Below are 24,244 nucleotides of genomic sequence, written 5' to 3' on the forward strand. Positions count from 1 at the left end.
GTTCAACCCCAAACATGAGATACAGCACCTGGTAACACATTACTGGAGGGAAAAAGATCAATAAACATTTGTGTGGGGGAGGGAGCCACTCGGAGTTGGCAGGGGGCCACCCAGTGTACACTTAGAGCCTGTCCCCTGCAGAAAATAAATAAATAAATAAATACACAATAAACATTTGCATTCACAAAACAAAATTATTAAGTATTTACTGGTAACTAATTTAATCAGTAACACCACAAATGAGGAAATAATAGGGACATCTTTACTTTTAAGGGGCTCAATACAGCATTTCTGCCTTAAAAATGAATATAAATTTGCAGAATATTTTATTCTGTGGAATATCTGATTTTAATATGCTTTAATTTTCATTTCACACATCTTGAGGAATTTTAATTAAGGTGAGATTTTAACAAATAAAGGTTGCTAAAAATCCTATGAGCAATTTTTTTTCTAAACGTGGGAAGATTTGTAAATTTAGTGATTTCCAGATCTTTTTACAAAAGACTAGTTCAAGTAATGACCCATTTTTTTTGCCATATTCCACTAAACTGTAATGTTACCCCAAAAATGCGAGGACATTACAGAAAAAGGATTCAGAATAATAAAATGTCATAGCTATATTTTGATATTATTTCGACAGTGAATGTTTTATCTTTTCAGATGTTTCACTTCATTCTCCCCGCCCAACTGCGTATAGTTTATCCACACACTAGAAATCAGCTCCCTGAGAACTTTTTAAAATACATTGCTTCAGGAAACGGAGGAAGGGGAGGAGTCATTCAAAATAATCAGAAATCAGATTAATGTATTCTCTGCTATTAATAATTGAGAAGAAACATTCACTGTCTGAAGAATAAAAAAGATAGAAATCTTTAATGGAAATTCTATTTGCCTTCCAGGATAATTATCCTCAACCAACCTAAATTCTCTCCACTGTCTACTACTCTGTAAGCCTTCACTTTCTATCTTCATGTAGTTGGATAAAGTAATTGGAATCTAGTCCTGTGGCACTATGTGTGCCATTCTTATGAAACTTAGCCCACATAGCCTTGTACTATAATTATCTCTGAACACCAAGGAGTGAAAAGAATAGGATAGGATGAGGGCCTATGGCTCCAGAATGCTAATGCTACTCTGCTTTTAGTGAAAATTAGTGAGAAGAAGACAAATCTAGAGACAGTTGGGTAGTGGAAGCAAGATAACATATTGTTTGGATTTGGATGTAATTTAATGAATTGGATGTAGATGGTAGAAGGAAAAAATAAAGACAAAGAGAAATCAAGAATGACCATAGGTTACTGGCCTGAGAATGTTGTACCATTAAATAAAATGAGAAAGGCTAGAGGAAGAATAGATTTGCCAAGCAAAGAAATCAAATAGTGGGCTAAACAATAGCCCCTCTAAGGATGTCCATGTCCTAATCCCCAGAATCTGTGAATATGTTACTACACGTATTAAAGGGGATTTTGCACATATGATTAGGTATCCTGAGATGGGGACATTATCTGTATTATCCGGTGGGACCACTGTAATCAATCGCATGGCTTCTTATAAGAGTAAGATAGGAGGATCAGGGTCAGGGATACTAATGAGAGTATGCAGAAGACAGAAGGATGGAAGCAGACAGAAGAGAGGAATGAAGATGCTACACTGTTGGCTTTGAAGATAGAGCAAGGGGCCATGAGCCAGGCAATACAGGTAACCTCTAGGAACTAGAAAACGCAAAAATGGGATTCTCCCCTAGAGTCTACAGATGGAATGCAGCCCTGCCAGTACCTTGATTTTAGCTCAGTGAAACTGATTTCAGACTTTAGATCTCCAGAATTACAGAATAATAAATTCTTTTTTTTTTTTTTGAGACGGAGTCTCGTTCTGTCGCCAGGCTGGAGTGTAGCTCGGCACGCTGCAACCTCTGCCTCCCGGGTTCAAGAGATTCTCCTGCCTCAGCCTCCCGAGTAGCTGGGACTACAGGTGCCTGCCACCATGCCCAACTAATTTTTGTATTTTTAGTAGAGAGGAGGTTTCAGCATGTTGGCTAGGATGGTCTCAATCTCCTGATCTCGTGATCCTCCCGCCTCAGCCTCCCAAAGTGCTGGGATTACAGGTGTGAGCCACCGCGCCCAGCCAAATTCATGTTGTTTTAAGCCACTAAATTTGTAGCTAATTTGTTATAACAGCAATAGGAAACTAAATGCAGACATTTTAGATTTGAGAGGCCTATTAGATATCCAAGTAAAGATGCTGAATAGGCAGTCTAGAGTTCAGAAGAGAGGGCAGGACTAGAGAAATAAAAGCATAAGAATCTGTTTGAATCATGGACCCTCTTCTCCACATCACCTTTAACACTGCATCCAAGAAAGCACTCACGCACATTTACAATATTTTTTCATATAATTTCAAGATGTTCAAGAATTCCCTATATTCATAGAACTCCCACAACATTATATATAATCACAAAGCAGCCTATTCTAACCTCAGTAAGACTGCTGCCTCCCTACGGAGGAAGAAACTGAATATTGTTTCACTTCAAAAAACTTAAAAACCTTTTTTCCACTTCTACTTATTAAAACAAAAAACAAAATGTCACAGAAATACCTTACATAAAAAGTTCAAATCCCCCACATAACCGTAGTGTTCCTCACTATCACCCTCTAACCTTTCTTCTCATACTTAAGGATTTGGTCATGGTCAATATGCCACTGATTCCTTTTTAAATGTTTAAAATCTTGTTTGTTAAAATTAAGCTTGCTTTTTAAAATTAGTTTATGGTAACAGAAAGCTGTGGTTGCAACTACTGCAAAGCTTCAGAGTTCAGAGATTTGATTAATTTTATTAAAAATTCCATATTACTAGGTTAGATAAAAACAAAAAATAGCAATTGGTTGATCAAAGAAATCTGTATCAACACATTTTAAATAATGAAAACATTGTGGCCTTAAAAAATTAAAATCATGCCTGGGCGCAGTGGCTCACGCCTGTAATCCCAGCACTTTGGGAGGCCAAGGCAGGTGGATCACCTGAGGTCGGGAGTTCGAGACCAGCCTGACCAACAAGGAGAAACCCCGTCTCCACTAAAAATACAAAATTAGCCTGGCGTGGCGGCGCATGCCTGTAATCCCAGCTACTGGGAAGGCTGAGACAGGAGAATCACTTGAACCTGGGAGGCGGAGGTTGCAGTGAGCTGAGATTGCGCCACTGCACTCCAGCCTGGGCAACAAGAGTGAAACTCCGTCTCAAGAAAAAAAAAAAAAAAAATTAAAATCACTGTAGCATCTTCAAAGCCAAGTATTTGGATTTTAGGACAAATCTCCTATTCCCTTATGAGTTCAATGAAGTTATTTTTATTTCTGGAACAGAGGGCTAATATGAAAGACCTCAAGGAGACAGTACCATAAACAAGAAAAAAAAATGCACTTGCGTCTCACATTCTTTTTATCCAGAGGCTGCTAAGTGTCATACAAGGAAAAATATGTTAACCCATTTAAAGAGGTCCAATAAACAACTAGTTCCAAAATAGGCCTATTTTAAACTTCTAAAAACAGGTTGCAGGGAAAGAAATAAAACCAATGTTGGCCGGGTGTGGTGGCTCATGCCTGTAATCCTAGCACTTTGGGAGGCCGAGGCGGGCAGATCACCTAAGGTTGGGAGTTCGAGACCAGCCTGACCAACATGGAGAAACCCTATGTCTACTAAAAACACAAAATTAGCCAGGTGTGGTGGCACATGCCTGTAATCCCAGCTACTTGGGAGGCTGGGGCAGGAGAATTGCTTGAACCCAGGAGGCGGAGGTTGCGGTGAGCCGACATCATGCTATTGCACTCCAGCCTGGGCAACAAGAGTGAAACTCTATCTCAAAAAAAAAAAAAAAAGTCAACCTAGCTTTCTTTACAGCCCAATGGTAAGCCCTTCTGAGAAGGAACAACCTATAGAGCAGTAGGATGGGAGCACTGTGCATTGGACTATGCGTGATACTATACATATCAGCTTTGCACAATTTGTTTTAAATCAAGTGTTTGAGTCTCTACAAATGAAAAAACATTTAGCAAATACTGAACTCATAAAATATGCTCTAGGGAAAAAATTTCTAGAAGATTATATTTTTAAAGCCATGTAAGCTGAGTGTAAATGGACAGAACTAGGAATACTAAAAAAAATAAAGGGAACAAAAGGTAGTATGGCCATGTGCTCACGTCACCAACACATATACTAAAGTTGGAAAGATACCGAGATTAGCATGGCAAGGGTGACGTGCAAATTCATCAAGCATTCCATTTTTTTTTTTTAAGGTGTATGGCCATGTTAAGAAATTTGAGCTTTTAGGCAGGGGTATAATGTACAAACCACTGAAATGTTCTAATTCAGGGAAATAACATGATCAGTTTGTGTTTTATAAAAATTGCTTTGGTAGTTGTATAGAGAATGGATTAGAGAAACAAGTCAGGACACAGAATGGCCAGTTTCAAGTCTGTTGCAAACAGCCAGAGGTACCTGGAACAGGACAGTGGCAATGAAGATGGAGACAAGTAGACAGAATCAGGACCTACATCAGAGATAGATTTAATAGAATCTCGTAATTGACTGACTCTATGTAGGCAATTGTGGTGAGGGAAGAAGTTAAGTACTTCACCCAGCTTTCTGGCTTGGGCAACTTGTGGTGTCTGTCATTCAATGAGATATAGAACCTTGGCAGAGAAATAGATTAGAGGTAAGAAATGTAAGTAATATGGTTTGGATCTGTGTCCCCACCCAAATCTCATGTCAAATTGTAATCCTCAAGTTGGAAATGGGGCCTGATGGGGGGTGATTGGATCATGGGAGTAGCTTCTCCATGGTTTAACACCATCCCCCATTGGGGCTGTTCTCACAACAGAGTTCTCATGAGATCTGCTTGTTTTTATTTATTTATTTATTTATTTATTTATTTGAGACAGAGTTTTGCTCTTGTTGCCCAGGCTGGAGTGCAATGGCGCAATCTCGGTTCACCACAACCTCCACCTCCCAGGTTCAAGCAATTCTCCTGCCTCAGCCTCCCGAGTAGCTGGGATTACAGACATGTGCCACCACACCCGGCTAATTTTGTATTTTTAGTAGAGACAGGATTTCTCCATGTTGGTCAGGCTCGTCACCAACTCCCAACCTCAGGTGATCCACCCACCTCAGCCTCCCAAAGTGCTGGGATTACAAGCATCAGCCACCGCGCCTGGCCAGAGATCTGCTTGTTTTAAAGGTGTGTGGCACTCCCCGCTCTCTCTCTTCCTCTTGCTCTGGCCATGTGAAGATGTGCCTGATTCCCAACTTCACCTTCTGCCATGATTGAAACCTCCCTGAGGCCTCCCCAGCCATGCTTCCTGTACAGCCTTCAGAATCATGAACCAATTAAACCTCTTTTTAAAAGAAATTACCCAGTTTCAGTTATTTCTGTATAACAGGGTGAGAATGGACCAATACAATAAGTTAAAGACATCAAGACTCTATAAAAAGGAAACCCAAAGGCACATTACATTCTTACATTGGGCATTAAATAAGCAAACTGAGAGAACTACAATATATTCCAAAAGCTCCCTGGGCTAATTTCTAGTGACTATTATTTGCAAGGAGTTTATGAAGAATAACATACAAAGAGGTCCAAAACCAAGTTTTTTGCCATGAGTTTTGGTCTGCTAAAACTAGCAAGCCCTTAAGAAGGCTGTGGTAGATGACTTTGTTGTTCCCAATGATTCACTGCCCTCTGTGTAAAGATTATCCAGCCACTCAAGGTACCATGTAACTTGCAGAACCCCCACACCATTAATGTCAGGTTAACCAAAGAAGGGAGTAGAAGTGATACATGCCACTTCTGAGCATCGTGATAAACACTGGTACATGCTTTGCTATCTTTTTCCCAGATTGGGATTGCTCCTTCAGCCAGGATCCCAGAATGAGCACCACAGGTGAGGCTGAGCTACATCTCACCAGTTGAATATAACTGTTACACGATACTGAGCTCTAGAGGTTGTTTGTAACCACAGCATTAACAACAAAATATGACAGGTATTGGTGTCTAACAAATAAGAATGTATGACTTATTGGTGTTTCCCCTCTTCAAGTCAAATTTTTCTGGTGATTTGCTAAGAAGAAACCTGATGAAAAAAATAGTTGGCCCAAGTATTCCAAAACTAGAACAAAGAATTTTGAACCTGAAAAGAAACTTGATAGGAGTTAGCAAACTTTTTCTGTAAAGAGTGAGATAGTAAGTATTTTAGGCTTGCAGACCACATGGACTTTGTTGCAATGACTCAACTCTGCAGATGTAGGAAAAAGCGGCTATAGACAATAAAACTTTATTCACAAAAACAGTCAGTGAGCCTGGGCTCTGGGTCTAAATCTTTCATACTGTCAATGAAGAATCTGAGAGATTAAATCAAGGTCATACAGCGGGCTAGTGGGAGGTTGAGCATTAGAATGCATGTCTTCTGAAAACCAAATACCGCATGTTCACAGATGGGAATTGAACAATGAGAACACTTGGACACAGGGAGGGGAACGTCACACACCGGGGCCTGTCGTGGGGTGGGGGAAGGGGGGAGGGATAGCATTAGGAGATATACCTAATGTAAATGACGAGTTAACGGGTGCAGCACACCAACATGGCACATGTACACATATATAACAAACCTGCATGTTGTGCACATGTACCCCAGAACTTAAAGTATAAAAAAAAAAAAAAAAAGAAAAAAAAGAATGCATGTCTTCTGAATCTAGTCCTCTAGAACAGGTTCTACTGGGTCACAAGATGGAGATGAAATACACACAATAAATAAAGGAGGGAATGCTAAAGATAGGTTTTGATTATGTTAAACAGCTTTCAACAGTTTGGTTATAAACGAGGATTTGCTTTTCGAGTGATTATAGCTTTCATGAAAAGAAGTAAATGTCATGAGACCAAACAGGTAAAGAAATGATAAATTAGCCAGTGTTTTGAAAAATGATCTTCAGAGGAAACACAATTATATACTCCTTCCAACCACCATTTTCTTGAATAGTTTATAAATCATTTCTTTTATTAACAAGATGGCATTTGCTATGATCATTACAGTAATTCATTTTAGGGAAAAATAGATTTTTAAGAAATACCATAGTATGAGCAAGAAATATACTGGACCAGCAGCCAATTATTTCTCACAGTATTTTAAATTTATTTTTCTTTAATTTTGAAAGTAATAAACATTCATTGTAAGTAACTAATACAGAAGTATAAAGTGACACACTCCAGGCCCTCCTCGATTCCACTCCCCAGAGTATTAGCCATACATTATTTTTTAACAAGACTGATTTGTTCAGAACGGTGCAGTAAAGCTACTTCCTCTGAGCCACTTTAACAACAAAGAGGAATATAGAGTTCCCCTGGCCAGATATCCCTTGGATATCATGTTTTGAAAAGTAACAAAGGGGATTGGGGTGGTATATGGCCTAGAAATGAGAAAAGCAAGCTGCCCATTCAGGGCCTGAACGAGGGGTTTGAGCCCAGCACTGTAACCAGCTAAGTGAGGCTCCGCTTTATAAAAACACCTTGATAATGCTACTGTAGAACACAGAAAAACTTAAAAATGGATTAAGAGTATCCCTACCTTCTCTCGCCCTCTCATTTTTTTTTTTTTTTTAAACTTGGGCTGGTTTACTCATAAAAACAGATTTTTTTTTTTTTTTTAAGAGATAGAGTCTCGCTTTGTTGCCCAGGCTGGCAACTCGTAGGCTCAAGCAATCTTCCCACTTCAGCATCCTGAGTAGCTGGGACTAGAGGCACATACTACCCAACCCAGCTCTGATTATCTTAATCAGTTTTTTTCTTTAAGCCATATTTGACATATCTGAGTGACATCAGAAAAAACGGCAGAGTTAAGACCTCCAAAAGTCTATCCCTCCATAAAAGCAATAAAAACCTGATAGAAACTGGCAGAATCAACTTTTCAGAACTCTAGAAACTAACCAAAAGCTTGTAGCAACTAATGAAACACTGAATCCAGAAAAACTAGCTGGATTTTGGTTAGAATATTGAGCTTTGTGGCATTTTTAACTTACCCTGGTCCCTTCCCTCTTCCCAGCTCAGTGGGAACCTTAAAAATGTTGGCCTGCATTCCTGGTACCAATATCAGGACCAGAGGGAGCAAAACGAAACTTATTCGCACAGAACTGTAATAATTTGTCTTGAACTGTCTGGTTTCTCCCTGGAGAAAACTTTCTTTTACCTTACCTCATTTGGAACTATCAGTGCAAAAGTGGCTAGCTAGAGGGCACTTGCTGAAAACATTGACAAGCAAATAAATATATTAGTTGCTGCTGCACGAGGATAACAGTTGGGGCAAACAATAAGCTAACCAAAAAGGTTGGGAAGATAGGCTAGAGAATGAGATGGTTTGAGGAATACAGGCTTCGAATAGCTCCCACATATTCCTGGGAATCTAGAAGGCCAACTGTATTACCAGGATGGGCATATGCTCAGAAAAGACCTGAGAAGGCCCTAAGCTGCCACCTCTGGCTGACTGTCAGAATATGCACAAAGAAGTAAAGGCAAAGCAGAGTTGTAAACTGCCTGTCTGAGTACTGAAGGTGTGTCAAAACACAACAGAGCCCATCTGCATAAGCTGGGAGGTTCTTTTTGGTTCTAGGCATAAAACAAAACAAAACAAAAACCTCTGTCCAATCACTAGCTGACCACTAAGCTAATGAAACTGAAACTTCAGTGTCATGCATGACAAAGAATATAGGATTTACAAAATTAGTTCAGAGAAGTCACTAAACAAACAACAACAACCATAACAAGCAGCAATAACAAACCCTGGGAAGGGAAGAATCTGATTTCCAGAGCTGTTACACTGTAATATTCAAAATGTTCAGTTTTCAACTTGTAAATACAAGGTATGCAAAGAAATAAAAACTATGGCCCATACACAGAAAAAAAAGTAATCAATACAAACTGTTCTTTCTGAGGAAGCCCAGATGCTGGATTTACTAGACAAAGACTTTATACTTCTGTATTATTGTTTGGGGAGCTCTTTATGTATTCTACATTCAAATCTTTTGTTGGATATATGATTTGAAAATATTTTCTCCTAGTCTGTAGCTTATCTTTTTATTCTATTTAACAGTGTCTTTAGCTCTTTGAACATACTTAAACAACCCAATTTTTAAATGTGCAAAGATTTGAACATTCTTCCCCAAAGATGACATATGGATAGCAATTAACCATATGAATAGATGGTCAATATCATTAGCCAAGAGGAAAATGCAAATTAAAATTACAATGAAATATCACTATACCTCTATTAAAATGGCTAAAAACAAACAAATAAACAAAAACTAGAAAAATCTAGCAGACTCAAGTGCTGGTGAGAATGCAGAACAATGAGAACTCTCATACATTGCTGGTGATAACACATAACAGGATAGCCACTCTGGAAAACAGTTTGGAAATTTATTATGAAGTTAAATGTAAATTTACCATATGACCCAGCAAACCTGTACACAAATGTTTATAGCAGCTTATTCATAATCATCAAACACTGAAAACAATCTAAATATCCTTCATCAGGGTATTGTGTATCAGCATAAACAAACTGGTACACTCACAGATAGACTACTACTCAGCAGTAAAACGGATCAAACTATTGATATAGTAACAAAATGAATGAATGTCCAAGGAATTCTCCTGAGTAAAAGAAGCCAGACTCAGAGGTTATATATTAATACTTTATGAATTCATTTATTTAATATTCTAGGAAAGGCAAAATTATAGAGACAGGGAGCAGCTCATTGGTTGCCAGTGGAAAGGCGTGTAGAGAAGGTCTGACTACAAAGGTAGCACAGGGAATTTCCAGGTGATGGAACTGTTCTGTATGGTGACTATGGTAGTTGCCACAAGAAACTACATGTGTAATAAAATTCATACAACTGTTCACCAAAAAGAAGCCAATTTTACTGTATGTACATTTAAAAATTAAAGAAGAAAAGACTACAGGGATTCAAATCTCAGCTGCATTTAACTTCTCTTTACGTCATTTTTCTCATTTTAAGAACAGGATGACAAAAGAACCTGCCTTCCAGGATTGTTAGGAGAATTACAGGAGTTCCTGACATATATTTAGTATAAATAAATGATTGATGAATATTTTATTCAGATATGCTAAAAAGTTGGTACTTTTTTAAAAAGTATACTACAGGAATAAGTAAGAAAGCTGGAGACTCAACTAAAACAGAAGGGAAAAAAGAATATTGGAATTAAAACCCCAATTCTTCATGAACTTCATTAAACATTCATTGGAAACCTATGAGGTGAGCAATACCAAATTACATTCTACAAGGTTTGCAAAACCCATGTGCTCGCAAAACCCATGTGCTCAAGGAGCTATTGAAAGGTTTGTTCTAAATGCTACGTAAGTACTCATCATTAAATTTAACACTAATAGCAAACACGCTGTAATGAAGGTTTAATACTAAATGTTCAGTGTCACTGTCCCTTTCCTGAAGAGGCTGTCAAATGGTAACCACCTTTTTCCAACTCATGAAACGTCAGCAACACTGGACTTGTCCCTCATGTTGAGGCCCTGCATCCCGTGTCACTAACCCAGTAGATTCCTTCTCAAATATCTTTATCATCCACTTTCCCGCATCATTCCTTACAATTTTCAGGGTTTGGGGTTTTAAAAAGCAGCAGCTGCTGCAATCACTCCTAATGATGACTTCTATCTTTTTAGTGTCTCCCTCCTTACCTGAACATGAGCCTTCTTTGGCCAAATATCCAAATCTAAATTTAAGTTTCAAAATCCAAATTAATCAGGACCCAAGGTGGCGCAGCCCTCGTGAGCCCAGGCAGGTGTGTGCCCGCAGAGCCTGAGGAAGGGCATCACGTTCAGGAGTTCGAGGCCTTGCGAGGCCCCTTTGCTGTCTCTGAGTATAGTTAGGAAGGCCTTTGGGCCTGGATTTGACATCCATGAACTGTGCAGCAGCCCAAAGCCTGGGTCAGTTGTATTGACACCAAATGGCAAACATCTAAAGCGCTCAGGACTAACAAAGAAACAGGAAAACGTGAAGTTTTGCCTATTAGCATGCGTGGTTTCCCCTCCACAGGGTTAGCCATGAGCAGAGGAGGGATTTGCCTTCCAATCTTGTGTACGTAAGAGTTCCAGTTAGAATGAAATGTAATCGAACTAAAAATAAAGACTACATTAAACCATCTTTATTTATTTTATTATTATTTTTTTAGACAGTGTTTTGCTGTTACTGCCCAGGCTGGAGTGCAATGGTGCGATCTCACTGCAACCTCCACCTCCCAGGTTCAAGTGATTTTCCTGCCTCAGCCTCCCGAATAGCTGGGATTACAGGCACGGGCCACCACACCCAGCTAATTTTTGTACAGATGGGGTTTCACCATGTTGGCCAGGCTGGTCTTGAACTCCTGACCTCAAGTGATCCACCCACCTTGGCCTCCCAAAGTGCTGGGATTACAAGCATAAGCCACCATGCCCAGCCTAAAACATCTTTTAAAAAACTCAAGACTGTCCTATTTGACAGCTATGTACTGAGCACACGTGTCAAGCACTGTTCTGAGTTATGAGGGATATGAACAAAGTAAGCCTCTTCCCTCAGGAATCTCACATTGCTGAAAGTCAGAGTGGTCAGTTTATTCCTGGAGCCTACCAACTTTACCCTCTTTCCATTCTGAGAAACATTAAGGTACCCCCCACAGGCCCCAGGTCCCATCAGACAAAAGCAATTGCAGGCATTTCTAGGTGAGCCATGTGGGTACCACAAGACTCTGCCATCTTGCCCCAAAGGGACCTGGGATGGGTCTGAAAAGGCAGCTCTCTATGGGTTTGCCATACACCTCCAAGGTAAATGGGCATAAGAACCCTGCTGCAAAAGGCCATCCTGTGCAGAACTGTGGCTGATCAACCTACGTAGAGCCTCTTTCTTGGGGAGGCTGACTGTGAGAAAAACAAAAGACAGCCAATTATTTAGTACCTTAGAAGCCATGGAAGCAGACATCAATAAACTGTAGTGTCACTAATCATAAGGAGAAACAAAGTCATTCCAACTTATTAAAAAATGTTCTCCAGAGTAGCTATTTGCTGTCAGTTTTTTAGAGTTACTCTCATTTTCAAATACCTTCTGAAACTGCTTCCTGCATCTTTCTTTTTTCTTTTTTTTTTTTAGACGTCTTGCTCTGTCACCCACCGGGACTAGAGTGCAGTGGCGCAGTCTTGGCTTACTGCAGCCCCCACCTCCTGGGTTCAAGCAATTCTCATGCTTCACCCTCTCGAGTAGCTGGGATTACAGGTGCACACCACCATGCCCAACTAATTTTTGTATCTTTAGTAGAGATGGGGTTTCGCCATGTTGGCCAGGCTGGTCTTGAACTCCTGACCTCAAGTGATTCACCCGCCTTGGCGTCCCAAAGTACTGGGATAACAGGCATGAGCCACCGTGCCCGGCCATATTTTCCATGTCTTTCAACTTACAAGTATATCCTTCCAATAAGCCTCCATCAGCTAAGGTGAGCATGCCCATTTCTTGCAAGCTGAAAGAACATAATGAACACATACAGTGCTTTCCAGTTACTTCAACGATAACTCACTACACCGTCTTTATGTGGAGCCTACTTAGACTATAAAACAATACAGGAATTGACTAAAATCCATGTATAAAATTCAGGGCGGGACTAAAAAGTTTCTTCAAACAAAGGAAACAATAAAAGGAAACCCATGGAACTGGAGAAAATATTTGCAAACCATATATCTGATAAGAGGTTAATATCCAAAATATATTAGGAAATCGTATTAATAGCAAAAGAAACCCCAGATTTTAAAACGGGCAAAAGATCTGAATAGATGTTTTTTCAAAGAAGGTGTACAAATGCCCAGTGGGTACATGAAAAGGTACTCATTACTAACCATCAGGGAAATGTAAATCAAAACCACAATTAGATATCATCTCACACCTGTTAGGATGGATATTATCAAAAAGCCAGAGGCTGGGCATGATGGCTCACTCCTGTAATCCCAGCACTTTGGGAGGCTGAGGCAGGAGGATCACTTGAGCCCAGAAGTTCTAGGCCAGCCTGGGCAACACACTAAAAATTTAAAAATTAGCTGGGTATGGTGGCACATACCTGTAGTCCCAGCTACCTGGAAGGCTGAGGTGGGAGGATTTCTTGAGCCTAGGAGGTCAAGGCTATAGTGAGCAGAGATGACACTGCTGCACTCCAGCCTGGGTGACAGAGCAGACCCTGTCTCAAAAAGAAAGTCAGCTGAGCACAGTGGCTCACGCCTGTAATCCCAGCACTTTGGGAGGCTAAGGCAGGAGGATAACTTGAGGCCAGGAGTTCGAGACCAGCCTGGTTAACACAGCGAAATTCTGTCTTTACAAAAAAAAAAAGAAAAGAAAAGAAAAATTACTGGTGGTGCACACCTGTAGTTCCAGCTACTCGGGAGGCTGAAGCAAGAGGATTGCTTGAGCCCAGTGGTTTAAGGCTGCAGTGAGCTATGATCACACCACCACACTCCAGCCTGGACAACACAGCAAGACCCTGTTGCACCAAACAAAGAAAAAAAAATCAAAAGATATGTGTTGGCAAGGATATGAAGAAAAGTGAACTCTTATATGTTGTTGATGGGTGCATTGGTATAGCCATTATGGAAAACAGTACGGAGGTTCCTCAAAAAAATTAAAAATAGAACTACCATTCAGCAATGCCACTTCTGGATATATATCCAAAGGAAATAATTCACTCTCTCTCTTTTTTTTTTTTTAAGACTCCCGCTCTGTTGCCCAGGCTGGAGTGCAGTACTGGGATCTCAGCTCACTGCAACCTCCACCTCCCGGGTTCAAGTGATTCTCATGCCTTGGCCTGCTGAGTAGCTGGAACTACAGGTGCACACCACAACACCTGGCTAATTTTTGTATTTTTAGTAGAGACGGGGTTTCACCATGTTGACCAGGCTGGTGTCGAACTCCTGATCTCAAGCGATCCACCCACCTCGGCCTCCCAAAAGTGCTGGGATTACAGGTATGATTCACCATGCCTGGCCAATAAATTGCTATCTCAAAGAGATATCTGCACTCCCATGTTCACTGCAGCATTATTCACAATAGCCAAGATACATAAACAACCTAAGTCTGATGACGAATGAATAAACAAAATGTGGTGTGTGTGTATACACGCACATATACATGTATATATCTATACACACACAGTGGAATTTTATTCAGCCTTTAAAAAGAAGGAAATCCAGACTGGGCAACACAGTGAGACAGCATCTCTACAAAAAAATTATTATAATAATAATTAGCTTGGCATGGTGGTGAGCACCTGTAGTCCCATCTTCTTGAGATGCTGAGATAGTAGTATCACTTCAGCCCAGGAGGTCAAGGATGCAATGAGCCATGATCATGCCACTGCACTCCAGCCTGGGTGACACAGCAAGACCCTGTTTAGAGAAAAAAAAGGAGGAAATCCTGCCACTTGCGACCACATGGATGAACCTGGAGGACATTATGCTAAGTGAAATAAGCCAGACACAGAAAGACTAATACTGCATGATCTCACTTGTACGTGGAATCTAAAAAAGTCAAACTCATGGAAGCACCGAATAGGCTGGGCATAGTGGCTCACACCTGTAATCTCAGCACTTTGGGAGGCCAAAGCGGGAGGATCACTTGGGATCAGGAATTCGAGGCCGGCCTGGGCAAAAGAGCAAGACCCTATCTCTACAAAAAATTTTTTAAAATAAAAAATTAGCAGGGCATGTCCCTGCAGTCCCAGCTACTCAGGAGGCTGAGGTGGGAAGACCATTTGAGCCCGGGAGGTCAAGGCTTCAGTGAGCCGTGATTGCACCACTGCATTATGGCCTGGGCAACAGAGTGAGACCCTGTCTCAAAAATAAAAGAACCAGAGAGCAGAAGGGTGGTTACCAGGAGTTGTGAGGGTAGGGGAAATGGGGAGGTATTATTCAAAAGTCTAAACTTTTAGTCATAAGATGAATAAGTTCTGGAGACCAAGTATATCGCTTGGTGACTATAATTAATAATAATGTATTATATTTGAAATTTGCTATGAGAGAACTTAAGTATTCTCACTATAAGAAACAAAAAAAAAAGTAGCTATGTGAGGTGATGGATCCTTTAATTAGCTTGATTGTGGTAATTTTTTCACAATGTATACATATATAAAAACATCATGTTACTGTACATCTTGAATATATTCAATTTTCATTAGTGAATTATACCTCCACAAAGCTGAAAAAGGGGGAAAAAAGAAAAATGCATGGTGGATTCTGCGTATTCTGTTTGAATAAAAGTTATCACAACATGAATTACTTAAGATGGAGAAACGTAACAGTTCAAATTATAACAAATCACACTGAAACCAATCAACGTCATATTTTTAAATAGGATACTAAGGCAGTGATTCTCACTTTACATATAACTTTAAAAATCCAGTTCCTCAGCAACTACTCGGGAAGTAATGAATCTGGAAATCTGAGGGTGGGGTCATGAGCACATGTCTTCTTTAAAGTTTCAAGGTTGATTCTGATGTCCTGCCAAGAGTTGAGAAGCCTGGCCCTACAGTAGAGATAACTGAGGGCCTTGTTGCTCAAAATGTGGCCCAGGGACCACTAGCAGCAGCATCACCAGGACCTTGTTAGAAATGCAGAGTTGGCCAGGTGTGGTGGCTCAGACCTGTAATCCCGGCACTTTGGGAGGCCCAGGTGAGCAGATCACATCAGGTCAGGAGTTTGGGATCAGCCTGGCCAACATGGAAGAACCCCGTCTCTACTAAAAATACAAAAAAGTTAGCCGGGCATGGTGGCAGGCACCTGTAGTCCCAGGTACTGGGGAGGCTGAGGCAGGAGAATGGCGTGAACCCGGGAGGCGGAGGTTGCAGTGAGCCGAGATTGTGCCACTGCACTCCAGCCTGGGCGACAGAGCGAGACTCCATCTCAAATAAATAAATAAATAAATAAATTAGCCGGGTGTGGCGGTAAGCGCCTGTAATCCCAGCTACTTGGGAGGCTGAGGTATGGGAATCGCTTGACCCTGGGAGGTGGAGGCTGCACTGAGCTGGGATCATGTCACTGCACTCCAGCCTCGGCAATGAGCGAGACTGTCTCAAAAAAAAAAAAAAAAAAATGCAGTCTCAGCTCTACTCAAAACCTACTACATCATATCTGCATTTGAACAAGATCTCCAGGTGATCTGTAGGCAGAACAAAGTCTGAAAAGCACTCTTTAGAGTTCCCATTGCTACAGAGGTGTAAGAAATACCAAACCACGTTATAAAGTTGAATACCTCATAAAACTTTCTATGAAGGAGAAATAGGAGAGGAACAAGGTGAGAGATAAAGTGTTACTTGTGATACAAAGGAATGTCACATTATTAAGCATCTAATTAAGAGTAATATTCAAATAGAAGTCTATATTTTATTTATTTATTTATTTTAGAGATAAGGTCTCACTCTGTCACCCAGGCTGGAGTGCAGTGGTGCAATCATGACTCACTGCAGCCTCAAACACCTGGGCTCAAGCGATCCTCCTCCCTCAGCCTCCTGAGTAGCTGGGACTACAGGCACACACCACTGCACCCAGCTAATTTATTTTATTTTTTATAAAGTCGGGGTCTTGCTTTGTTGCCCAGGCTGTGCACATTTTAAAACCTGCAATAACATTCCTTATTCCAAATGAATCCCACTTCCAGATGCACTCTCCACTGGCAATAGTTAACACTTTCACTGAGAGTAACGAATCTACCTTGTAATCTCCAGGTAGCTCCAGTAGTCTCCACTGAGCTAGCCTGTATGTTGAGGGGAATCCTTGTGAAGGAATGAAGAAACAAAGGGTATGATGGCAAGATAAGACAGGATCATTTACATGGGTGACCCTATGCTGGGGGCCTTCGAGTGTTATGTGAACACCTCTGCACTAGTTTCAAAGGACTATTTGGAAATGGTGACATTTATTGCCAGAAAAACTAATTCTCCACATCTTGTACAAACATTTTCTTCTGAGCCCTTTGTTCTTGGCCAGCTCTCAGAGAAAAAGCGGTTAACTATCATCCAGTATAATGATTCCTTGATTAATGTATCTTCTGGAAACAAAGCTCCAGTATAATGAAGGCAGCCATATTGAAAACAAATGAACTCTCAGTCCCATGCAGCAGCCCCGGCATGCATTCTAGGGCTCATCAGCAATGCAATTGTTAATCTGCTCAAATGCATCAGAGCAGGGACAACATCACCTCCCTTCACAGCTTCTATTTATTTATTCTGAATGAAGTTGGCACTAGGCAAAATAACAAAACCAGAAAACTATATTCAGATTCTAAAGGCTTCCATTTTGGTACCCTTCCACTTGCCCAAGGATGGCCACTACCACTTCAAAAACTACACATCACAGATGAACACCTGAGTTTACAAGCATGTTCCCCATAATGAGCCTGCAGAGTAGTTAGAGCATGAATAATTCCTATTCCAAAGATGTAAAAAAACGGTGGAGCGGGGGCCTCATAAAACCTAACCAACGTGTCCAAGGTCACACTACAGTAAAGTACAAAATAGCAACAAGAATCTAGGTATCTTACGGTAACTTCATTATAACAAAATGTATTACAGCTTGGTGGTAAGAGGAGGGAAACAATAAGATCAAGTTAGAATCTATCAGTTAGGAACTGCCTTCAGCTGCCAGTTGAGGCCTATGATAACAGTGGCTTAAACAAAGCAGAGTTTCTTATTCCTTCCTTCTAAATAAAGGAGGAGGCAGGCAATCAAAACCCATGTGGTGACTCTATCATCAGCAGGGACTGCAGGGCCATCTATTTTTCTGCTCCGCTATTCTCAGTGCTTCGGTTCCAACCTCAAAGTAACCTCATGGCCCAGAGTGGCTGCTGTGAGCTACACAGCCTTGTTCCTGGTAGGAGGTGGGAGGAAGATGGTAAGGGGAAAAGGGTATTCTGTGCAGTTGAGTGAACCCCCTTTAAAGAACTTTCCTGGCAACCCCATTCAACAACTTTTACTTGTATCTCAGTAACAGGCTGGAAGAAGTAGCTTCATAGGTGGGTACATTGCCACATCCAGAAATACAGGGGTTCCATTGACCAAAAAAGGAGGAAATGATGAAAAAGGAGGCAACCAGGAGTCCATGCTACAGAATCCTATTCTGTCACTCCCTTGCTGTGTGACCTTGAGGAGATTATTCACCATTTCTAGGCCTCAGGTTCCTCATCTGTTAAATGAAGGAAACGATCACACCTATTGCGTAGGATTGGTACCAGGACTAAATGAGAAAAACACACTGAAAACAACTGGAATTGTCTCGACACCCAGTGCACAATAAATATTAACTTTTTATTTGATTATCTTAGCCCAGTGCTTTTCCAAATTCCTTTCCTACTCTAACTTCCCCTCCATTTCCAAAATTGGAAAGGAATTTATATTAGTCATTTGTACCTGCTGACAGAGGACTCTAGTGTAAATGAGTCTTAGTCATAGGTCACCTCAATCAGACAAATGTATTCCATGCCTTTCCTTTCTAATTATACAATGAAATTATCTCCCAGACAGCCACACAGATCAGATATTTTGGACAGAATTAGGATGGAGAAATTGAGCTTACATTCTCCAACAAGTGGGGCCTAGAGACAACCCTAATCAGATCTTTGGAGAGACCAAACAAACTAAGGGAGTATTAAAGAATTTAGGCTGGCGCAGTGGTGTGTGGCTGTAATCCCATCTACTCGGGAGGCAGAGGCAAGAAGATCCCTTGAGCCCAGGAGTCTGAGTCCAGCCTGAACAACATAGCAAGACCCCATTTCTACAAAAAAAAAGGTCTCTCTCATGCAAAATAATTCCTAAAAAAGTATGTAGATACTCTACCCTGAAAGAGGTATAGCGTAATTCTTTACTCCTTAAGTGTAGCATAACTCCTACTCCATAGTGACTTCCTTCACTTTTTACAGTATGGAAAGAGAGAAAAAAGGCTTAACTTTTAAAAAAAATTTCTTCTGAAGGACTACTGCAATGGGGTCTTGCAGTTGGGGCGGAAGAGTGGACGCCAATGCCAAAAAGAGTAACTTTAGAGCAGAGAAACTTCACAAACACTACCTCTGCCAGGTAATCAAGGTCAGTATCAATAGAAAAGTCATGATAATAATATATACCCTTGAATTGTGATAAAAATGGCACTTTACCTCTGTGATCTTCCTCTCAAACACCCGTAAGCCAGTCTGATCATGAGAAAAACATCAGCCTAATCTCAACAGGGGAACAACATACAAAAATGTGACCAGTACTCTTCAAAACTGTCAGGGTCATCAAAAACAAGGAAAATCTGAGAAACTGTCATAGCCAAGGGGAGCCTCAGGAGACATGACAACTAAATGTAATACAGTCTACTATATGGGATACGGCAACACAAAAAAGGACATTAAGCAAAAACTACAGGAATCTGAATCAAGCATGGAGTTTAATCATATATCAATATTAGTTCATTAATTGTGATGAATCTACCATACTAAGATGCTAATAATCAGGGTATGGGGTATATGGGAGCTCTTCGTAACTATCTTCACAATTTTTCTGTAACTCAAAAAATATTCTTAAAAACATTAATTTTTTTAATTTATTTTTTTCTTAATTCAATTTTTCCCTTGGTATAACTTGGAACAAATTTTTTTTCCCTTGGTATAACTTGGAACAAATTTTATTTTTAAAAAGAAAAAAAAAGAATGGTCCACAGCTCCTACCCTCACCCCCATGAGCCCATCCCCACCACAAGGACAAGCTTACAGTTCCTGAAGGTGAGGCTAACAGCTGCTGAGGAGCAAGGACTCGTTCCAGCTGCTTCTAAACAAGGGGGCCAGGCCTCTGCCAGAGCCTTCTCCTTCCTGCCCTGTGTCAAGCTATCAAAGCTTCCTCCTCAACCTTTACCCTGCCCTATGCCCTGAAACTACCTGACACGTATTTTCCTCTTGTACTTAATTGATAGCAGAATTTCCCTCATACACATGTCAAGTACTATAAATTCCCCCTAGAACACATCCCATGTCTTCCACTGATGAAGGGGAACACTGCCACATTATCAGTGAATGAAGCTGCTATCTTGAAAAGGGGTCTGCATGACAAGTTATGCTAGACAACTTATGCCAATGTAACTGCCCTTGCCAGGGAGACACCGTCTTGAGCTTTGCCCCTTTGGCTTCTCCCGCACCAGTGGAGCAGTTCACAAGGAACCCGGGAGAAACTCTCCAAGATCTAACTTAGTACATGGGCAAACTTCTGTAAACTATGTCGGAAGTTATTTTTCTGCTCATCTCCTAATGTCATAAAATGTAAAGTTGGAAGCCTCATCCTTTCAATTAATACACCAAAAGCTAAGGCCCAGAAAGATGCTATAAATTGCTGGATGCTACAAAACTAATTGACAGATGGGATTAGAACCAAGTGTTCAAAGGCTTAGTCTCTAAGCACCATTGGATGAAAAGCTGAAATGACCTAAGGGAAAACAGTGAATATGTTGTCCTCAGAATATAATATGCCAGTGAAGTTATAGAACCGCTGGATGAATAGTGTCAGAGAAGGAAAGAAAACAGAATGAAGGGATGCACTCTGCTTAAAAATAGGTCATAGGATGATCAACTCACCTCTGATTTGCTGAAATCACTTCGAATATAATTGCTTATGTCACAATAATGAGCTTTCAGTGGACAATAAAGAAAAGCTGAACGTTGGCTAGGCGTAGTGGCTCACACCTATAATCCCAGCACTATGGGAAGCTGAGGCAGGCATATCACCTGAGGTCAGGAGTTCGAGACCAGCCAGGCCAACTCAGCAAAACCCTGTCTCTACTAACAATACAAAAATCAGCCAACGTGGTCGCAGGCACCTGTAATCCCAGCTACTTGAGAGGCTGAGACTACTTGGGAGGCTGAGGCAGGAGAATTGCTTGAACCTGGGAGGTGGAGGTTGTAGTGAGCTGAGATTGTGCCACTGCACTCCAGCCTGGGCAACAGAGCGAGACTCTATCTTAAAAAAAAAAAAAAAAAGAAAAGAAAAGATGGGCTGGGTGCAGTGGCTCATGCCTGTAATCCCAGCACTTGGGGACGCCAAGGTGGGCAGGTCATGAGGTCAGGAGTTCAAGAACAACCTGGCCAATATGGTGAAACCCTGTCTCTAATAAAAATACAAAAAAAAAAAAAATTAGCCAGGCATGGTGGCATGTGCCTGTAGTCCCAGCTCCTTGGGAGGCCGAGGCAGGAGAATTGCTTGAACCCAGGAGGCAGAGGTTGCAGTGAGCCGAGATCGCACCACTGCACTCCAGCCTAGGCGACAGAGCGAGACTCTGACTTAAAAAAAAAAAAAAAGAAAGAAACAGAAAAGAAAAGCCGAGCGTTATTACCAGGCCATGTTAAAGTAATTCATATGGCTTAAGAAATACCAAAGGAAGAACTAGCCTCAGTCTTTGAGAGTCCTCTAGAATTAAGATATTTCCAAGAGATACATGAACTCCAAAGAAAAGCAACCACATTTCATTATTAAATGATGACACTGCAGATTTACCTTCTTTTTTCTCTGCCAACATGAAATTCATAACTATTCCCAAGTGAAGAAAAATGCAGACTCAACTGTGAAATATTTGATCAATAATAAGAAAAAGGAGACATAAAATAAGTGCTAACAATTTTATAGGTATTTACTATAGGCTTGGCCATGTTCTAAGGACATTATATACATTAATTCATTTAGTCTTCAAACCCAATGCAATAGGATTTACTATTATTCAAATTTAGAAATATAAATAAAGAATAGAAGCAGAGAGGTTAGGTAACTTGTCCAAGGTCACACAGTTAGCCAGTGGTAAGCCAAAAAATGAACCAAGACAGTCTGATTCTCTCATGTCAAACTGATACCCACCATGGACTACTTTATATTCTTAATTATCTTCTTTAAAGTGTAATAGTCTTCCCTTCCCTAATTCTATGGCATAATCTTTAAAAGCAGGGAGCCTATTTTATATATCTCTTTGTACTGCCAGTATTTTAGGCACCATTTTGCATACATTATATTTATGGGGATAATTAGACAGGTCTTTTTTTCTTTTTGAGACAGAGTTTCACTCTTGTTGTCCAGGCTGGAGTGCAGTGGTGTGATCTCAGTTCACTGCAACCTCCACCTCCCTAGCAAGCGATTCTCCTGCCTCAGCCTCCCGAGTAGCTGGGATTACAGGTGCCCGCCACCACGTCTGGCTAATTTTTTGTATTTTTGGTAGAGACGGGGTATCATCACATTGGCCAGGCTGGTCTCGAACTGCTGACCTCAGGGGGTCCACCCGCACTGGCCTCCCAAAGTGCTGGGATTATAGGCGTGAGCCACTGTACCTGGCCCAGGTCTTCTTAAAGAATGTGATGAGTACAGGATTTTTAAACAACATGTAAATATACTCATCGTTTCCATGGAACTTAAAATAATTTTCTCAAAACAAATTAGACAACTTTGGAATTCTAATAACAAAAAACAGTAAGCTGGTGGTTCAGAGAACTAATGCAGTTTTCAAAACTATCTAACTTACCAAACAAAGCCACAGACTCTGAGAGGATATGACCTGACATGTTATATGAATCAACTAAAAAAAACTCTACAACTTGCAACACACAATAGAGGTGACTGAGGTTCAGATATACCTAGTTGTGTAATTTTAGATAAAACCTTCTAACATTTCTGAGTCTCAGTTTACTCATCTTTAAAATGGGAACAATAAAATTTACCCTCTTCCCTCTCAGTTTGTTGTAAGAATCTAATTGAATGCAGTTGCAAAAGCCCTTCAGAAGTAGAAAAGCATCACATAAATGTAAAGTACTTCTAGAATACAGCAAGCAGCATACAGGTATAAACGTGTGGAGCATCAATAGTAACTGACTTATATTAGCAGTCAGTGTGATCGCCTGGAAAAACATGGACTTCCACTTCAAAAAAAAATCTGCATTCAAATCACCATTCCAATATTTACTAGCTGAGGGACTGTGGATAAGTTGCTTAAATGTTTGTGAGCCTCAGTCTTTTCAATGATAAAATGAAGAAAATAATACCTACCTCACAAGTGATAAGATAAAGAAGCACCTGGTACACCGTGAACAGTGAACGTTCTTCTGTGCCCTCGTACTGATGATATTAAAGTTATTTTACTCAAAGCACAACAGACAACAGTTAAATCAGTCCTTCCAGGGTTTACCATAAGCACATCAAAATATAGAAAGAGTAAATTTATTTAGTATTTAATAAGCCCTATTATGTGCCTAAAATTTATTTAGTATTTAATAAGCCCTATTATGTGCCTACTATTCTTCCAGATGTTGGGAGGAGGATCCAGAATCTTGTATATCCTCCCTTTGGAGAAATAATATTAAAATGTCGTATGTCAGGCAGAGATTCTCAAATCTGTTTGAGAATCTGATGAAAGCTATGGCATTTCTCCCCAAGGAAAGCTACAAAGCTTTTAGGAGACAATAAAGGAGATATAGGAGAATATTTTCATGATCTTGGATAGAAATCATGTTCTTAATGGGGGTGAGGGGGAAAGAGACACAAATTATAAAGGAAAAGATTCATAAATTCATCTATACTGAAATAAAGAATTTCCACCTCAAAAGAAACCATACAGAAAATGAAAAAGTAAGCCAGAGTGGAAGAAGATATTTGTAACACACATAACCAACAAAAGTTGAGATTCCTGGGTAAACAAAGAACTCCAATAAATCAATAAAAAATAATAGGCAAAATACTGTGGTATATATTTATACAATGAAAACAAAAAAACCAGCGGGGCCCAGTGGCTCACACTTGTAATCCCAGCACTTTGGGAGGCCAAGGCAGGCAGATCACCTGAGGTCAGGAGTTTGAGACCAGCCTGGGCAATATGGCAAAACCCCGCCTCTACTAAAAATACAAAAATTAGCTGGGCGTGGTGGCATGCACCTGTAGTCCCATCTACTTGGGAGGCTGAGGCAGGAGAAATCACTTGAATCCAGGAGGCGGACGTTGCAGTGTGCCGAGATTACACCACAGCACTCCAGCCTGGGCAACAGAGCAAGACTCTGTCTCAAAACAAACGAACAAAAACCCACAGCTACATGTAACAATACAAATAAATCTTACAAACTTAATGTTGAGTGAAAAAAGCACCTGGACTAAAGCAGGGATGTTAGTATAAATAACATTATCGGT

At 40.5% G+C, this 24,244-nt stretch overlaps 1 protein-coding gene and 1 pseudogene across 20 annotated transcripts in view; one reads left to right on the forward strand and one right to left on the reverse strand.

The window, feature by feature from the left end:
• Positions 1-24,244, reverse strand: part of SH3D19 (SH3 domain containing 19) — a 204,034-nt gene that overhangs the window by 173,851 nt on the left and 5,939 nt on the right. The gene's annotated exons all lie outside the window — the stretch shown is intronic.
• Positions 4,183-4,278, forward strand: LOC129035939 (U6 spliceosomal RNA; annotated as a pseudogene).

The sequence above is a fragment of the Pongo pygmaeus genome, chromosome 3, assembly GCF_028885625.2.
Source record: "Pongo pygmaeus isolate AG05252 chromosome 3, NHGRI_mPonPyg2-v2.0_pri, whole genome shotgun sequence".
NCBI classification, from domain to species: domain Eukaryota; kingdom Metazoa; phylum Chordata; class Mammalia; order Primates; family Hominidae; genus Pongo; species Pongo pygmaeus.